The following is a 16,308-nucleotide window of genomic DNA, read 5'->3' on the forward strand; positions in this document are numbered from 1 at the left end:
ATTCCTAACCTAGTTTTCATTTGTGTTATTTTCTGTATCGACCCATCAATCAATAGCAACCTGTTATGCGGCATCCCGAGTGCTTCACAGCGGACCAATTCACATAAAAAATCTAAACGATAGGCCTGTGTTTTGTGTTGCTCTGCCATTATTTAGTGCATGAGTGTGTGCATGGGTTAAAAAATATTGTGTGATTTAGATAAAAGCACTATGTCAAATGCAATCCATTTGTCTTGTTTATCCATAACTGTAGCAACCTTTTCTCTTTTCATGTCCATCACATTACAGTAAAGGCACTACAAGTATTTTATAACCGTTATGTATGTTTTGCAACTCTGCTTCGCTGCATTTACAAAGTGAAATAGACATAAAATTCCGATTTCATCAAATATTTAAAGATCAGCTCCAGTTAGAATCACGTTTTTTTACTTTGTCATCATGTCGATATGGTGATTTTATATGCGAGAGGACATATCATGAGTGGAATAAGCAGGAAGAGCAGCAGAAACTACAGTGGGTTGATTTGTTTCAAAAACATGGATTTAGACTTCCAAATTTTTGTACTCAACAGACTTTCTGTCTACTTGCAGATTGGGGCTTTCTTCTTCAGAATCAGTTTCCATTTCAAACACATAAGGCTGGAATAGTATTGCATCTAAAATTATACATCAACCCACACCTAACATATCTGAACTTAGTGATAAGGCAATAGCCCGTCTCGCCAGATCAATAATTTCGGACACTGAACACCCTCTTCATCACATGTTCCAGCTCCTCCCCTCTGGACGCAGATTTTGAGCACTAAGATGGCATTATGTCCTTTACAACAGAAGTTTTGTTCCATCAGCTATCATCATCCTCAATAAGCCACCGCGCTGAACTTGAACTTTATTTTTGTGTGTCATATTGTGGATATTGTGAATTTTGTCTTTGTATGTATGTTATGATGTTGTGACATGACAGCTTGTGAAAACAAATTTCCTTCAGGACAATAAAGAGCTCTATCTATAGTAAAAGAGGCTACTGGAAGATTCTTTAGCGGAGTAAGGTGGATACGTAACTGACAATTTATGCTTAGTTATGTTTATTTTATTTGGAAAAACTTAGCTTTATTGTCATTTAAAAACTTATATTTAAAAAACATACATATTGTAGGGTGTAGTTTTTTGGAATTAAATTATGGAGCTTCTTTGAACAATATTGAAACTGGTGTTGTGTACTTGGGCAAATTATGGTCTTGTCTGACTTTTTATGCCTAGAAGAAGAATAAGTTCACACTGGAACTCCAGACCCCATAGTATAATTCCTTAAAGAAAATTTTCTGAGGGGTTCCTGAAGTAACCTTTGCTGCTCATCTCAAAATGTTCCTCCACAATGTCAGGGGTGCTTTTCAACTTTTAAGAATGGAGTTACTTTGCTTCTTACAGATACCTAAGCAGCATTTGAGTTGATGAAAAGTTGACTTCAATTTACATTTTAATAGTCTATGGAAAAAACGGTGTCTAAAACTTTGCTCTAAAAACTAATTAAAATGCTTTCCATTAGAGGCTAAAAACAAAGTTATGTAATGCTTCTCTCTGCTGTGCTTGTCTATGGCAATGTGATTTACATGCATGCAAAATGGGGCAGATCCAGATTAATTTTAGTGTGTGTGTGTGTGGGGGGGGGGGGGTGTACAGGGGGGTACAACAGATATTTTGGGGGCCACCGAAAAATTGTAAGAAAAAATGAAAGCTGCAACCGACCTCTCGCTTTTACAAAGTATTTTTCATGTTTTTTTCTTTGGCTCTTTAACCCAATAGGAAAGCTGTATATGACCTTTTCATTTTGCACTGTTAACATTCAAATTATGATGGACTTGTTTCCTTGTTTATGTGAATCCTAAGGGCAATTAAGTGAGAAATAGCACTATATACAACTCTGTCAATTTCGACTTCTTAGAATGTTTACTGACAATTATCACACCTAAAATAAGAAATAATATTCTGGACTGTTAGCAACCAGTTCTCAGCTGTAAACCAGAAACATCATAGGGTTCTGAATACTAATCAGTCTGAATCAGAATGAGTACTACCCAGCACATCACAGTGAACAACAACAATCTGTGGCAAAATAATCTTAAATGTTCTGTGCAGTAATGCAAATTTTAAAATACAATAAAATACAGGGGGGTTTATGTTTTTGAGTTCTAATCATAGTTTTAGCATAGTTTTTTTTCTCTTTGCTTGTGTAGTTTTGTCATCTGTGTGAAAGGTGCTAAACAAATAAAGTTGAATTGATAAACTGAATAACTGACTAACTCATAACTGTGACAACAGAAGTATTTTCATTGTGATTTAAGAACTTGTTTCATTTTTAAGGTGAGGGTTAAAATCTTGACAGAAAAAAGAGAAATAAATTACATTAAAAAACAATTAGATCAAAGAAAAAGAGCATTTAATACAAAACTTTTAAAAAGAAAATTAAACATTAAATGCAATTAAATTATATTAAACAGACAAAATATTTAATTAGATAATTAAACAGAAGATCAAAACATGTGATTATGAAATTAAATTTTTTCAACAAAAATATTAAACATTAAAGATGAAATATTTTAGATAATTAAACATTTAAAATACAATTAAACAAGAATATTAAACACTTAAAAATACAAAACATTCAATAGGATTATTAAACCTGTAAAAAGACAAAACATGTTATTAAAAAAATGAAATGTTTAATTAGAAAATTAAATCTTAAAGACAATAAAACTTTAAATAGGAATTAAACAGAAAATACAATGAAGCATTTAAAAAGAAAATTAAACATTAAAAGGTGGTACTAAGCCACGCCGCCTCCATCTATGCTCACGTCTGGTCCGACGCAGTCTCGATGATGACGTTTCACAAGAACGTGAGAACCAGGTACGGACAGTTATTTACTGAGAAACGGCCATAGTTTTCTTACCGCAAAGGTACAAAGGTGCTCGTCTTCTCCTCCAGCATCAGGAAACGTCTTGAAAGCTTCTTCAAATCCAAACGAAATACAATCAAAAGATCAAACTAACGTGGTGCATTCAGGTGCAGTCGGACAACAAAGTTGCGTCAGTAGCGTCGGAAATTGGACTATCAGTAATGAAAATTTCCACCGAATATTTGGGGGGGGCACACGGGGTGGAAGATCATATCACAGGGAGGGGGGGGGCACACGGGGTGGAAGATCATATCACAGGGAGGGGGGGGGATCAGTGGAAAATCCACCACTGATGCAAATTCTGCAATTTTGTTTTAAAAAAGGATTCTGCTTATCCTGCTGCCTTACAGTTTGCAAATAGTGCATGCTCACCCACTTATTATTGCATTTTGTATAGCAATATATTTAAGGTCTTCTGTTCACCAGAGGAGGAACAAACACATGTTGCTATTTATTGCCAAGAGATTGTCAGGTAAACTACTTACTTCCTACCATAACAGTTATTATCAACTGTTCAAATGTAATAGAAAGTCCCCAGGACGTCCTCAGACCTCAATAAAACAGCTCTTTCCTTTTGTGCAACTGGTGCATGGACTAAGCCGCAGGTATTATTACCTTAGAACCACTCCCTGTTTTGCATATCTTTTAAATCTGTCTTCCAAACTGCCCGGAAGGAAACATGTTGCTGTTTTACATAAGCCTTGAGGTGGAATGTGATGTAAATGTGATCATTCTGTGTTGTTTTTCGGGATTATATGCTCACCAACATGTTAGATCATTAACTGTGCTGCAGCCTCGGCAGAGACTCCCTGACAGAAGCGATCTCAGGTGTCAGTGAGAGCTTCATGGTTAAATAAATGATCATACTTTTACTGCAACTATAACATTTATCAGTCTGCAAGTAACAGCATGTTCTAATTTTGTTGTTTGTTGCTTATCTATTCCAAATTTGGAGTTAAAACATTTAGAAAATGCTTGAAAGGTTTGTTCAAGTCCTTCCTTTTACTACTAATGAGATTGCATGCATTACAGTTCAACTGGTTTTGCAGGAGATTAGACACTAAGATCAGTTTCAGTTACAAATCGTGTCTGCATATCTGTGCCTAGCCGGGACATCTATCAAAATCAGATAGCAATGCTGCTCAACAAAGACGCCAGTGGGCACAAAAACAACCTGCAAAGCCCTTTGCAGAGCCCTCTCCACCAGAGCAGTTGCATAATAGGAGCTACTTTAATTGTGTGTTCAGCTGATTAATCTGGCTTAGCGAGAATATTAATGCCCGAGTTCCCAAACACACATGAATGGAATTATAATGCTTTCATTAGAGTCATTGAGCACTATGAGCTCTCATTTACATCTGATGAGGAGTGCAGCTGTGCCGACCGGCTGGTATGATGTGGGTTATGCAAGGAGCCCGAGGAGCCTTCACACATCTCATCACCAGGGGTCGTTGTTTTGCCGCAGCAGGTTATTATTCAAAATAATCCTCACCACATGACTCTAATAAGCCCAAAGAAGGAAGAAGGGGGGATGTTCATAAACAAAGACATTTCTCTCCTGCTGAGAGAAAACGCTGCTTGAAAACTGGTCGGCGTAACAGAATAATCCAATCCTACACAAGGAAGCCCAGAGATGTTTGTCTGCTCTGGAGAGGAATAGGAAAGCAAGCAATGAAGATTTGAATTGTGTAGTTTATGCAAAACACACAGCTTTACATATATGCCACCAAAAAAACACCAGATAAATCTGGTTAATTCCTACACAAACTTTAAGGTTAATTAGTTTGCTCACTGAAATATCAGTGGAGGTTTCACTCAGAGGCCAGAGAGGAGAAAGTGGAAAGAGGATTTAAGAATAAGCACCACAACAGGGAGTGATTTCTCCCTGTTGTCTGGCTAATAAAGGCAAATGGAATGCATGAGGATAATTGGATGACCAGAGTTGCACTGAGAGGACCCCTGAGTGCCTCAAGCCTCATGGATATAGAGGTGAAATGAGGAACTGATGGATGGAAATGATGGAGTTAGAAAAAGTAGGCCACTGGGTCTGGAGAAGAAATGAAGGGAATCTACAAAAAAAAAAAGGGCTGAGAAAGAGAAGCTGGAGGATTTGATTCAGGTAAAACTGATTTTTTTTTCTTCAAATCAGGCATTGGAGTTGTTTTTTCATATGCTGTATGTTTGTGTAAAGGTAGAGAAATGGGAAGAGGGAGAAAAACAACAACAGCTGGACCGAGATATTCGACCGTACCGTTGTTGTGAGGCGGCAGCGAGGGTGTGACAGCGTTCTGGTCTGTGCGTGCAGCTCATACCTGCTCGTGGGTCCATGTATACAAGAATCATGCTTTGGTAAGTAGGTCAGAAGCACATGGCCTATCATGCTGATTCATCAGGGATAAGTAAATCCTCAACAGCACGGTGGCCCATATGCAGCCCACCATCCTAAGTCACCTTTCAATGATATTCGATATTTGGGACACAGCGTTAAGGCCTGAGCAACAATCGTGGCTTCACTAGAGGGTTCAAGGCTGTTGTTGTCGATATTTTTTTTTAATTCATAGTCTTGGATGTATGTCATGAACTTAGCTGTAACCTAGTCATGGTTGCTGCAATGGAGCTGTGCCTGGATTTACTTTACCTGTGTGAATATTCAACAGGTGATCTTGCAGAGTTTCTCATAAAATGTTACATAAATGTGTATTTTTTTCCAACAATATGTTTATTTGTATTTTATAATTTTAAATCACATATACAATTTTTAACAGAACAACCTCTCAGACACAAAACACAATTATACTTAGTATGACATAACAGCAATACCTCCTAATACAAGTATACAGAGACTATTTTTGGTTCTTATAGCAGATCATCATCCATCAAGCAGCTCTTAGGTGTCATCTTCCTCTTGATCATCAGTTAAGTCAGAAGCTTCTGCATAGGCTACAAAGGGTCTCCAAATACTTTCAAACAGGTCCTTTTTTCCTCTCAGTAGGTAAGTGATTCGTTCCAGTGGAAGTGTAGCCAGCATGTGTTTAAGCCATGGTCCAACACTTGGTCTACTTATGTTTTTCCAATGCGATGCAATCAGTCTCTTTGCTTGTAATAAACAAATATCAATAAAAAGTCTTTCACTTTTTCTAAATCTGGAGTTCTTGGGATATAAACCTAAAATAATAAAGGAAGGTTCCAGTGGTAAGTCTTTGGAAATAACAGATTTCACAGTTTGCTTTATTAAAACCCAAAATGTCATAATTTCCCTACATTCCCAAATACAATGTAACAGAGTTCCCGTTTCTTCTCCACACTTTGTACATATGTCTGGAATATCTGGATTGTATTGGTTTAATTTTACAGGAGTAGTATAAACACGCATAAGCCACTTGTATTGTAATAACCTCAGCCGAGAATTAACAGTTTGCTTATGAGCTTTTTTACAGACTAATTCCCATTCCTCTAATGACAAATTTAGTTCTAAATCTTTCTTCCATGATTCTAATTTTGAGGCTGAATTATCTTTGGAATTAGAGGTAATAATTTATAAAATTCTGATATTGCTCCCTTTTTTTAAACTATTTTTACTGATCATTTCTTCTATAAATGTGTAATTTAAAAATGTTGCCATATAATTCTCATTTCTGGGGTTAGCCATATAACATTTTTGGACACCTTCAAGGGTTATTCTTACTTTTTTCTACACTGTCCAAACATGAGACATCAACACTATGACAAATGTCGGTGATGTCTTGGCCGACCCCTCTCACCCCGGACACAAACTTTTTGAACCCCTCCCCTCAGGCAGGAGGCTGCGGTCCATCAGGACTAAAACCTCTCGCCACGAGAACGGCTTCTTCCCCTCTCCTGCATCGCTGATAAACACAACCCGTGCCACTGCAAATCAGCTCTGTTGTCTATATTAATTACTACTGCGTAGTAACTGTACATACCTTGTCTATTGTATCCATATTTCCTACATCTCTTTACTTATCATTTCATTTTATTTTATCTGTACTTGCACCAAGAGCACCAGAGAAAATTTCTTCTAAGTGTTAAAACCTACTTGGCAATAAAACCGATTCTGATTCTGACTCTGAATTATGTCGTGTAAAAAATGTGTAAAGAAAGCCACTTTCATATCACTGATATCCTCACTTGCTTCATGAATTCATCCGTTACCATTGTAATAAATACACCTATTCAACTACTGTAGTATCCATATAATAGCAAGAGATGCTCATCTAAGTAAATAAACAACAGACCGTCATTACATTAAGACATGAAAGTTAGTTAGTCCAAGTTTTTTCTTAGTGCAGTCACAAAAACCATCAAACACTGTCATGAAACTGGCTCTCATAAGGATCACTCCAAGAGTACCCTCCACTGCAGAGACACCAGCCTCAGAAATCACCAATTAACTGCATGTCAGACCAAAGCGTGCATCAATATTTCTTCAGAGTTCAAGTAGTAGACACATGTCAGCATCAGTTATTAATGGGTTGGACTATGTGATTAGGGCCTTCTTGGTCTAATTGCCGTAAAAAAAAAACCCACACAGCTAAGGCAGAACAGTTCCCAGAAAGAAACCCAGGTGAAGGACATTAAACCAGTGGAAACTTAGCTTTTGTCTGACAGTGATAGGATTGCATCCATGTGCCATGTCTAGCTGTTTGTGTGGTTTCCGTTGTGAAGTAGGTGTGATGGTGTAGCAGTGCCTTGCAGTTGTTGATTGCAAATACTTGGCCAGCATAACCACCACAACACTTTGCAGCAACATCTGGTTTGAGCTTAGTAGGACCATCCTTTATTTCTCAAGAGGACAACAAGCTGGAACACACCCCCAGGCTCTTCAGGAACCGTGTTACCAAGAGACAGCATGATGGAGTGTTGCACCAGTTGACCTGACCTCAACAATCTCTGAAGCTGAACCCAGCTGAGACAGTTTGGGAAGGGGCCCCGTGGATTCCAGGAACACCAAATCTACTGTCAATCACAGTGGTGGCAGTATTGTGCTCCGGGGGCTGTTTTGCTGTCAGTGGAACTAGTGCTTTACACAAAGTAAATGGAATAATGAAGACCAAAGAGAAGCCCCACATTCTTCGAGAAAACCTAAAATCATCAGTCAGAAAGTTCAGCCTTGAATGCAGTTGGGTGTTTCAAGGACACAATGACCCCAAACCAACATCAAAAATAGTAAAGAAGTGGCTAATTCAGGCTAGACTCAAGGTTTTAGATAGGCCTTCTCAAAGTCCAGACTTAAACCTCCAACAAGAATCTGTAGACAGTGATAATAATAACAATAATAAAAAAAGTCTGTCAGAAACCAACAAATTTAATTTGACTGTACTAATTCTGTCAACAGAAAGGGTGGTCAAAGATACAATCAGAAGCTAGCAGATGGCTACCAAAAGAACTGAGATGAACTGAGGTGAAAATGGCCAAGGGATGTAAAACCAAATGCTGATATTGCTGTAAGTTTATTTTTGACCCAGCAGATTCCGACATATCTGCAGAAGACCTATAATAAATCTATGAGAGAACCAAAATGCATGATTATTTTTTGTGACACAGACATACATGCTTCAGTCATTTCATCATAAAAAAATGAGTGTTTTAGGAATCACTGGAAACTAAAGATTGCAATGATATACATAATCTTTACAAGTGAGGATACACCTTTGTTTAGAACTGTGTATATATATATCTGTGTCATACTGGACAAAATACATTTTTATTTTTGAAATTCAGTGCATTGAAATATCAGCACTTATGCATGGATGAAGAGATGAAAAATGACTTCTTGAGCACAGATCTCTCTCTTAATCTCTCTGTATGCAGATGTAGAGATGTGCATTTTTAAATCATACCTGGTTTGTCAAACAATCTGATTGCTTTGGGTCAAGAATGCACAGCAGCCATGTTTATAATTTTCCAATTTTCATATGGAGGAAATCTGACACTTTCCTCCATATGATCACCAAAAAACAAAACACTTGGCAGTTCTTTCTAAATGCGTAGGTCGTGTTTTTCAGATATAGCACAAGCGGCAGGGCTTTAGGTGTTCCTGTTGCCTCCTGTTGACTGTCTCAGACCCTTCGTTTCTTTCTCCACAGCAGCTGTGGAGTGAAAATGGATCACATACTGTTTTCACGGACACATACAAACACACCATTGTGTGTGTGTGTCAGTCACAGGGATATAGCTTGACGTCCTGAAGTACTGGCATAGATGCGCTTGCATACATAAACGCAAATTCTGGGTGTGACTCATCAGAGGGTGTCACTGATGAGCAGTGATGTGCAAACTGCTCTTATGGTTGAAGCACAATCCACTTCTCTTTTTTATGAACACATTATAACCGAAAAACAATCCTCTTGATGTAAACAAGTGGGCTTTTTTTTTTGCTATTTGGAATCCACTCCTGTTAGAGGTAAACAGCAATTCTCTAAAAGCCAATCTGACATGAGAGGAGAACATAGTTGTGCAAGCGTAGGTCTGTGTGTGTGCAATCATACGATATGAGTGGCGTGTACAGTGTGTGTCTTGCCACACGACTGTGTGTGAGTCTTTACATGCACAAATGTGTTTTGTGGGTGTTACCTCACCTTCAGGGCAGATGATTCATTACAGACAAGCCATGGGGTCGGGGGCCCTGCAAAGCTGTTGTCATGGAAGCGAGCGGTGGAAACTGCAGATCTCCTTTCAGTATCATCTTCAGATTGTTGGGACATCGACTTGGCTTTCTATGTCTGTGTGTGTGTGTTTTTCTTTATTGTTTCTCTATTGCTGTGTCACATCCTTTTTGTTCTATTCACTGATAAAACCTACTTTTTGCAGCTGTCATCTATGTTCCAACTATTTTCTGATGCAAAAGGAATAATGAAATGCTACTTGTGCCTGAGGTACGCAGTGTAACAATTTCCATTTTTCATGCTCATGTTCACATGCACATACCTTCCTTTCTATCGAGAATCTGTAATGGATTTCCACACCGCATGCACACACACACGCTGTCACACAATATACAATGACACCCCATGACCCAGCTGTATGTATAACTGACATGTTTTTCTAGATCTTGTTCATTGATCTGTGGTCAGCTTGGCATCAGCCTTTTCGCTGTTGCACAGAAAACCTGGTTTGTAGAGAAAATCTATAAGATATGAGTGCGACTAGAATACGTCCAGCAGCACAGGTTTAGTTATGAATAAATACTGTTGGAGCGCTGGCCTTTTCCACCAACGGTATGCCATGACCTCAGACACTAAGCACACAAAGGCAAGTGGAGACCTGCAGACATTAAACGATGTTGACAAAGTTTTTCTTCATCCAGATGAGTGCAACAATGAATGATGACATCTTTTCATCATGTGTTCAAACCATAGCAATGTGGAGAGGATTAGCAGTTAATTAGCAATGAAAGGAAGGGTGGGAAAAATAGCAGCAGATGGGAGGAATGAGATAACTTGCAGGCCTCGAATGCCTGCAGCAGACAGAGAGGCCTGCTTATTCATAGATTACTGCAGAAATGAAGGGAATTAGTCATAATCTTGGTTTGGAGTCACGTTATGTACCGCTAAATTTACATACATATACATATGTATGACTCATGATAGAAGCATTGATTTAAATTTAGGACTCCTACCTGTGGTTTGCACTGAATTACATGACTCTTGATCAGTAATAACCTCCTGACAAGATAAATATGAGCCCCAGTAGACTGCAATCCCTTGCCTACGACCATCCTTATTTAATATTCCTCTAAGACTCCACTTTTATCTCACTGATATAATCTCGGCCATAATCTCATCTGGGCCACGGTATTATCTATTAGGCTGTCTAAATTGATGTTTATTCCTCTGTCCTTCTATCAAATCCCTGTCAGCACTGTGAAAATGCCCGCGGTCGTTCCTTCCTGTCGTGATTGTTGGATGCAATATTATCTAGATGGAAGCAGAGTGATATCGACAGGCAGCAGGACAGACGGTGTGTGTGTGCGCGAGCGGCATGGATGCCATGGTAAATGTCAGCTTTAATTGGATGCCCATCGTTTAAATATTGCCTGTCAAGACCAAATAAACAGCATGACTTCCTATGGCAGGATGTGAAGGTGATGCGCACCTAAGGTTAATAAATTCAGCCCGTCTCTGGCAACAACAGCTGCTGAAGGAGGACAAATACTGAGTTGAATGTGAGCTGAAGGGTACTGCAGCTTTGCCTCGTCTTCTTTGTTTAGCTCATTAGCTCATGCTACCCATGTCACAGCTAGTTCACCTTGCCACAAGTACAACACCAGTTGGAGATGGGGGTTGATTAGGTTTTAGGAGAACAGTTGAATACCAAAGCAGCAGAATTAGAATTTCTAATGAGAAAATTTGATTTAAAAAAAACACCAAAGCAAAAGAGCTTTTTAACTCTGCAGCTTTTAGCCGAGAGCTGTGTGGCTCCATGGAAGGTATCAGTCCATCCATGACTTTTTTCAGATTTGAATATCTCAAAAAATATTTAGTAGGCTGAAACTAAATTTTATAGAAACACTAATTCCCCCAAGAGGATAAATCCTGATAACAAAAAAGTTGCAAAAAGCCTTTCTTGTTACTGCTTTTGGCTTCTTTTCCCCAATAGGATGAATTGCAATAACTTCTGTGATTCTCTGAATTTAATCTGGTGCAATCATCTTTTTTTAATGTTATTTTTTGGCCTTTTTGTTTACTTTATTCAACAGGTTAATGTAGAGATAGACAGGAAAGTCGGGAGAGGAATGGGAGCAAGACCTGCAGTAAAGAGCGGTGAGCTACAATCAAACTGAGGCCGCTGCATTGAGAACTATAGTCCCTGTTTATGGGTCACCTCTTCAACCAGTTGAGCTACCTGGGCACACGTCATCATCATTTTATTCACATTTTATTTGTCCAGTTCTTCTAGACCACATGCTACAGAATTACTCACCAGCTAGACTCAGATGCACATTAAATACACGAGCAGTTGACATTTAGATGGTAAAGATGATGAACATTATCTTTCATTACCATTTTTCCAGAAGGCTGCACACTTTTACTTTCAGTTAATTAACTCAGATTCTGCATAAGTCCTGTGACTGGAGATCTCACAGACTTCCACTCAAACATTGCCAACAGTAATGAGGATGTAGAGATGCCTGTGTTAGAAACTTCTGAGTTCTGAAAACCTTAGTGTTTAATTTTCTAGTGATTTTTTTGTAATAATAATAATAATAATAAAAAAAATATTTATAAAGCGCTTTCAGCAAAAGTTCTGTACACAGAGACAAAAGAATAAAAACAGCTAAAAACAGCATTATTAGTATTATTGTTATTGCCAAACATTCTTCTTAAAGGTAGGATCACATTCTCTAAAAACATTCTAACATTGTTTGCCTTAATTGTTTGAACATTTTGCTGTAATGTTCCTAAAATGTGTCCACTTGAAAATCATGTGTTCTTAACAACATCCTCAAAATGTTTTTTTACATTGTGCTGGGAGTTTTCCTGGTTTATTATCACGTGACATAATCTGTGACAATGACCTCATAAAGTCTTGTAAACGTTGCAGCTGAAACATTATATCTCGGTTAACATGTGACCTGACCAGAACGTTATCTGAAATTAGAAACATGTTCAAAAATGTTCTTTAAACAACAGATTACAACTTTTTCTTCAAAGCTTTATTAGATGTTTTACTGAATGTTAGCCAATGTTGAAGGAACCATTCCTGCTAGCTGTGGCTTTTAAAATCAAAATCAAACTGCAAATTAGACATGTTTTATGAACATAAAAATGCAGTCTGGAGTTCTGTTGCTTTCTGCAGATAGATTCAAACTTCTCTGCTTTTTTTGTTATGTAACTGGACCTTCAATTATTCACAAGTACCCCTCCAAGAGTGCAGCTCCAGGAGGGGTAATGACAGCTCCATGACAGCCTGACTTCTCTAGCTGCTGGGGACTGTGTCAGACAGCAGCCCCCAGAAGAGCTACTCCATGGGAAAAAATCACCTGCTGCTTCTTAAATCTATCCTGCACTTGCAAAAATATACTTACGACTTGTATCTGAATATATTATCACTTATATTAGCTGTAAAGCATCAATCAAACACCAGCAGGAACATCCTTGACATTGCAGCCACATGAAACGGGAAGAAAACGAAGAGGAACCTTGAAGTTTGGCACACTGACCTATTGATGTGAACCTGGTGCAGGTGATAGATAGGTACAAACCAGATTACAGCCACACACGGAGTCCAAGTGAGAGAGATTAGTGGGCATTTGAAAGAGGAGAAGGGAGAGGGTTTAGCGGGATGAAGGAGAGGAGAGGAGAGAGGATTACGGAAGCCAGAGCCTGGATCCTAAAATAATCCTCTCAGTATACTGGGCTTTATGCAACGTGGGGCAGCGGCCAGTTTGAGCTATTAAACTGTCATTGCATTCATGCATCACACTTTGAATGTGCACAAAACGCTTCCGGATGTGTCAATAATGCAACCTGTGCTCGGGAGGTGAAGGTGTTTGATTTAAGATTTGGCTTCTGTTTCTCTGACACTCACTCACGCACACACATAGTGCACGAACACACACATAAACACACACACACACACACATACATGCTCATTCCATCTGCCATAATCTGTAAAGCTGGTTTGAGAGCTACGTGCCCGTATGTGAAGCTCTAAGCGCCTCCTTCTTTCCATGCTCCCATGTTCTAATTTGGGTATTGCCATGGTTACATAAGATTCAGGGTCAGGAGGTCAGTGACGCTGCGGGCGAAACACCGGATGGATGTTTGGCTGCTTCGTGGTGACAGCGGGACATGCGGCGGGACAAAATATAACCCGAGACAGACGACAGATGAGATGAGGACTGGGAAGGAAACAATCACATGGACAAAACCATAAAATGGGAGGAAGAGGAAGTTTAGAGCTGCCGATTATGATAAAGCAAACATTCAGACAGCACTTTCCCAGCATTGTATTTTTAAACCCATGTAGGAAAAGCAATACATTATTCCTTGTATATGTATGTATGTGTACAAGCAGGAGAGGCAGAACCTACAGAAAATACGAGATTGTATACTAGAAGGAGACACAATACAGAGAAGTATGAACACAAAGCGTGCAAGAAGGTGTTGCTGGGTGACTGTATAAACTGATATGATTCAGGACAAAAGTGTTCACAGTGGAAAAAGACAAGGGAAGACTCACCACGCATGCACAACAGAGAGGCAAGAGAGGGAGGGGTGTGAACGCTCTGTGTTGCTCCACTAACCTACTTACCATAATCTCTCGCTTCTCCTCATTTCATAACTGTGCCTAAGTTACATGATACACTCGTCATCTTGCCCACGCTTGCGAATCAATTATTTTCATCAGCATTGTTATTAATGGGTTTGGTTTGTGTTGGGATTTTTCTGTGCCAGGGTGTTTTCTTCTTCTTCTGTCTCAAACACACCCACACTTCAAGAGGAAAAAAGGACTGAGGACTTTAGACAAAAAAACAGAATCTAAAGATAGATGGATGGATGGATGGATGGATGGATGGATGGATGGATGGATGGATGGATGGATGGATAGATAGATAGATAGATAGATAGATAGATAGATAGATAGATAGATAGATAGATAGATAGATAGATAGATAGATAGATAGATAGATAGATAACAAACAAACAAACAAACAAACAAACAAAGCTCAGCACAACAACAACCTGCGTTCACTTCATTCCTTTATAAGATTAGTGTCCGCTAATCGCATGATATAATTAAGACTCATTTTAAGGCCGTGTCTTCTCATCTAACATGCAACCTCTGACTCTTTCATTTGCAGATTAAGTAACACAGAAACATTTGCTGATACTATTTCATTGAGAAAATGTTCAAATGCAAACTTTAAAGTGTTACAGTACTTATATAGGTCATGTTTTAGCCCAGTTTACTTTAATTTCCTTTAAACATTTTTAGAAGTAATACACCAAATCTCTTCTTAAATTGTCAGATATGTTATTATCCATCAGAGGGACACTTTTGAACACTCATTTTATGTAATATTGCAGCAAATATCATGTTTGTACGCCATTTCTGTGTTGCTTGAGTACTTTCAGTTGCATCAGAGAGGCCAAAACTATCATAAAACTGTCAATACTTGATTTACACACAGTCTGGTCTCTGTTGCTTTTATGAGATTCCGTGTCTGACAACATGTACCAACACAGTCTGTTAATAATTCTCCAATCTCGTGATTTACTGGAGTTATTGAAGGGTTTTATGAAGACCTAGTTTGTGAATTTCCTTGTTACCGTTCTCAGGGGGAAGTAAAACACATTAAAGCAACTTGAAAACTTGAAAAACCTGGAACAGCTTTTAAAATACCATACCAGATAGCTTCTAAAATGGTCAAATATATTTTATGCTCCAGGTGGACACTTAAATTCATTTTATGTAAAATTACACCAAACACCATCTCACCATTTTTAATGTGTGCTGACAGGTGCACTATTATTACTTAGAGATTCTTTAACTAGGGCTGCACAGTGGAGTAGTGGTTAAAACTTTCGCCTTGCAGCAAGAAGATCCCCGGTTTGAATCTCCCTGTGCATGCGTGGGTTTTCTCCGGGCACTCCGGCTTCCTCACACAGTCCAAAAATACACTGAGGTTAATTGGTTATTCTAAATTGCCCGTAGGTGTGAATTACGAGTGTGATTGTTTGTCTGTGTATGTAGCCCTGTGACAGACCGGTGACCTATCCAGGGTGTTTCCTGCCTTCACTCGAGTCAGCTAGGATAGGCTCCAGCACCCCCTGCGAGCCTCGTGAGGATAAAGTGGTGTATACAGAATGGATGGATTCTTCAACTAACATAAAAATGAGTTTTGTTTTGTTTGTTCACATGTAACCATGCAAGACTCTGACATGATTCTTTGGGTCTGTTAATAATTCTCCAATTCAAGAATTCATTGCCTGCATGATTTTTATGAAGACCTGGGTTGTGACATTTAACAACTAGCGTGTCTAGAATGTATCACGGTCCTTCACCTGGGAGGAAAGATAAAACATTAATGCTCCAATTTAACTTTACATAAGCACATCATAAAATTCTCCAGTCCAATTATTTATTGCCTTTAGAAAGATGTTAGATATCAAAGAAGAAGAAGAAGAAGAAGAAGGAGAAGAAGGAGAAGGAGAAGAAGAACAAGATAAATTCCTTTACTGTTGTTGCACAGTGTACACATTGCATGATATTCATTTTATGTGATATTGCAGCAAGTGACAGTGTTTGTGCAGAGTAGCCACAACTTTTAAAGTCTGAGCTGGTATTTTCTGAGATTCACCGCATGGAAGCATGCATCCAGTCCAA

The sequence above is a fragment of the Acanthochromis polyacanthus genome, chromosome 4 (assembly GCF_021347895.1).
Source record: "Acanthochromis polyacanthus isolate Apoly-LR-REF ecotype Palm Island chromosome 4, KAUST_Apoly_ChrSc, whole genome shotgun sequence".
Taxonomy (NCBI): Eukaryota; Metazoa; Chordata; class Actinopteri; family Pomacentridae; genus Acanthochromis; species Acanthochromis polyacanthus.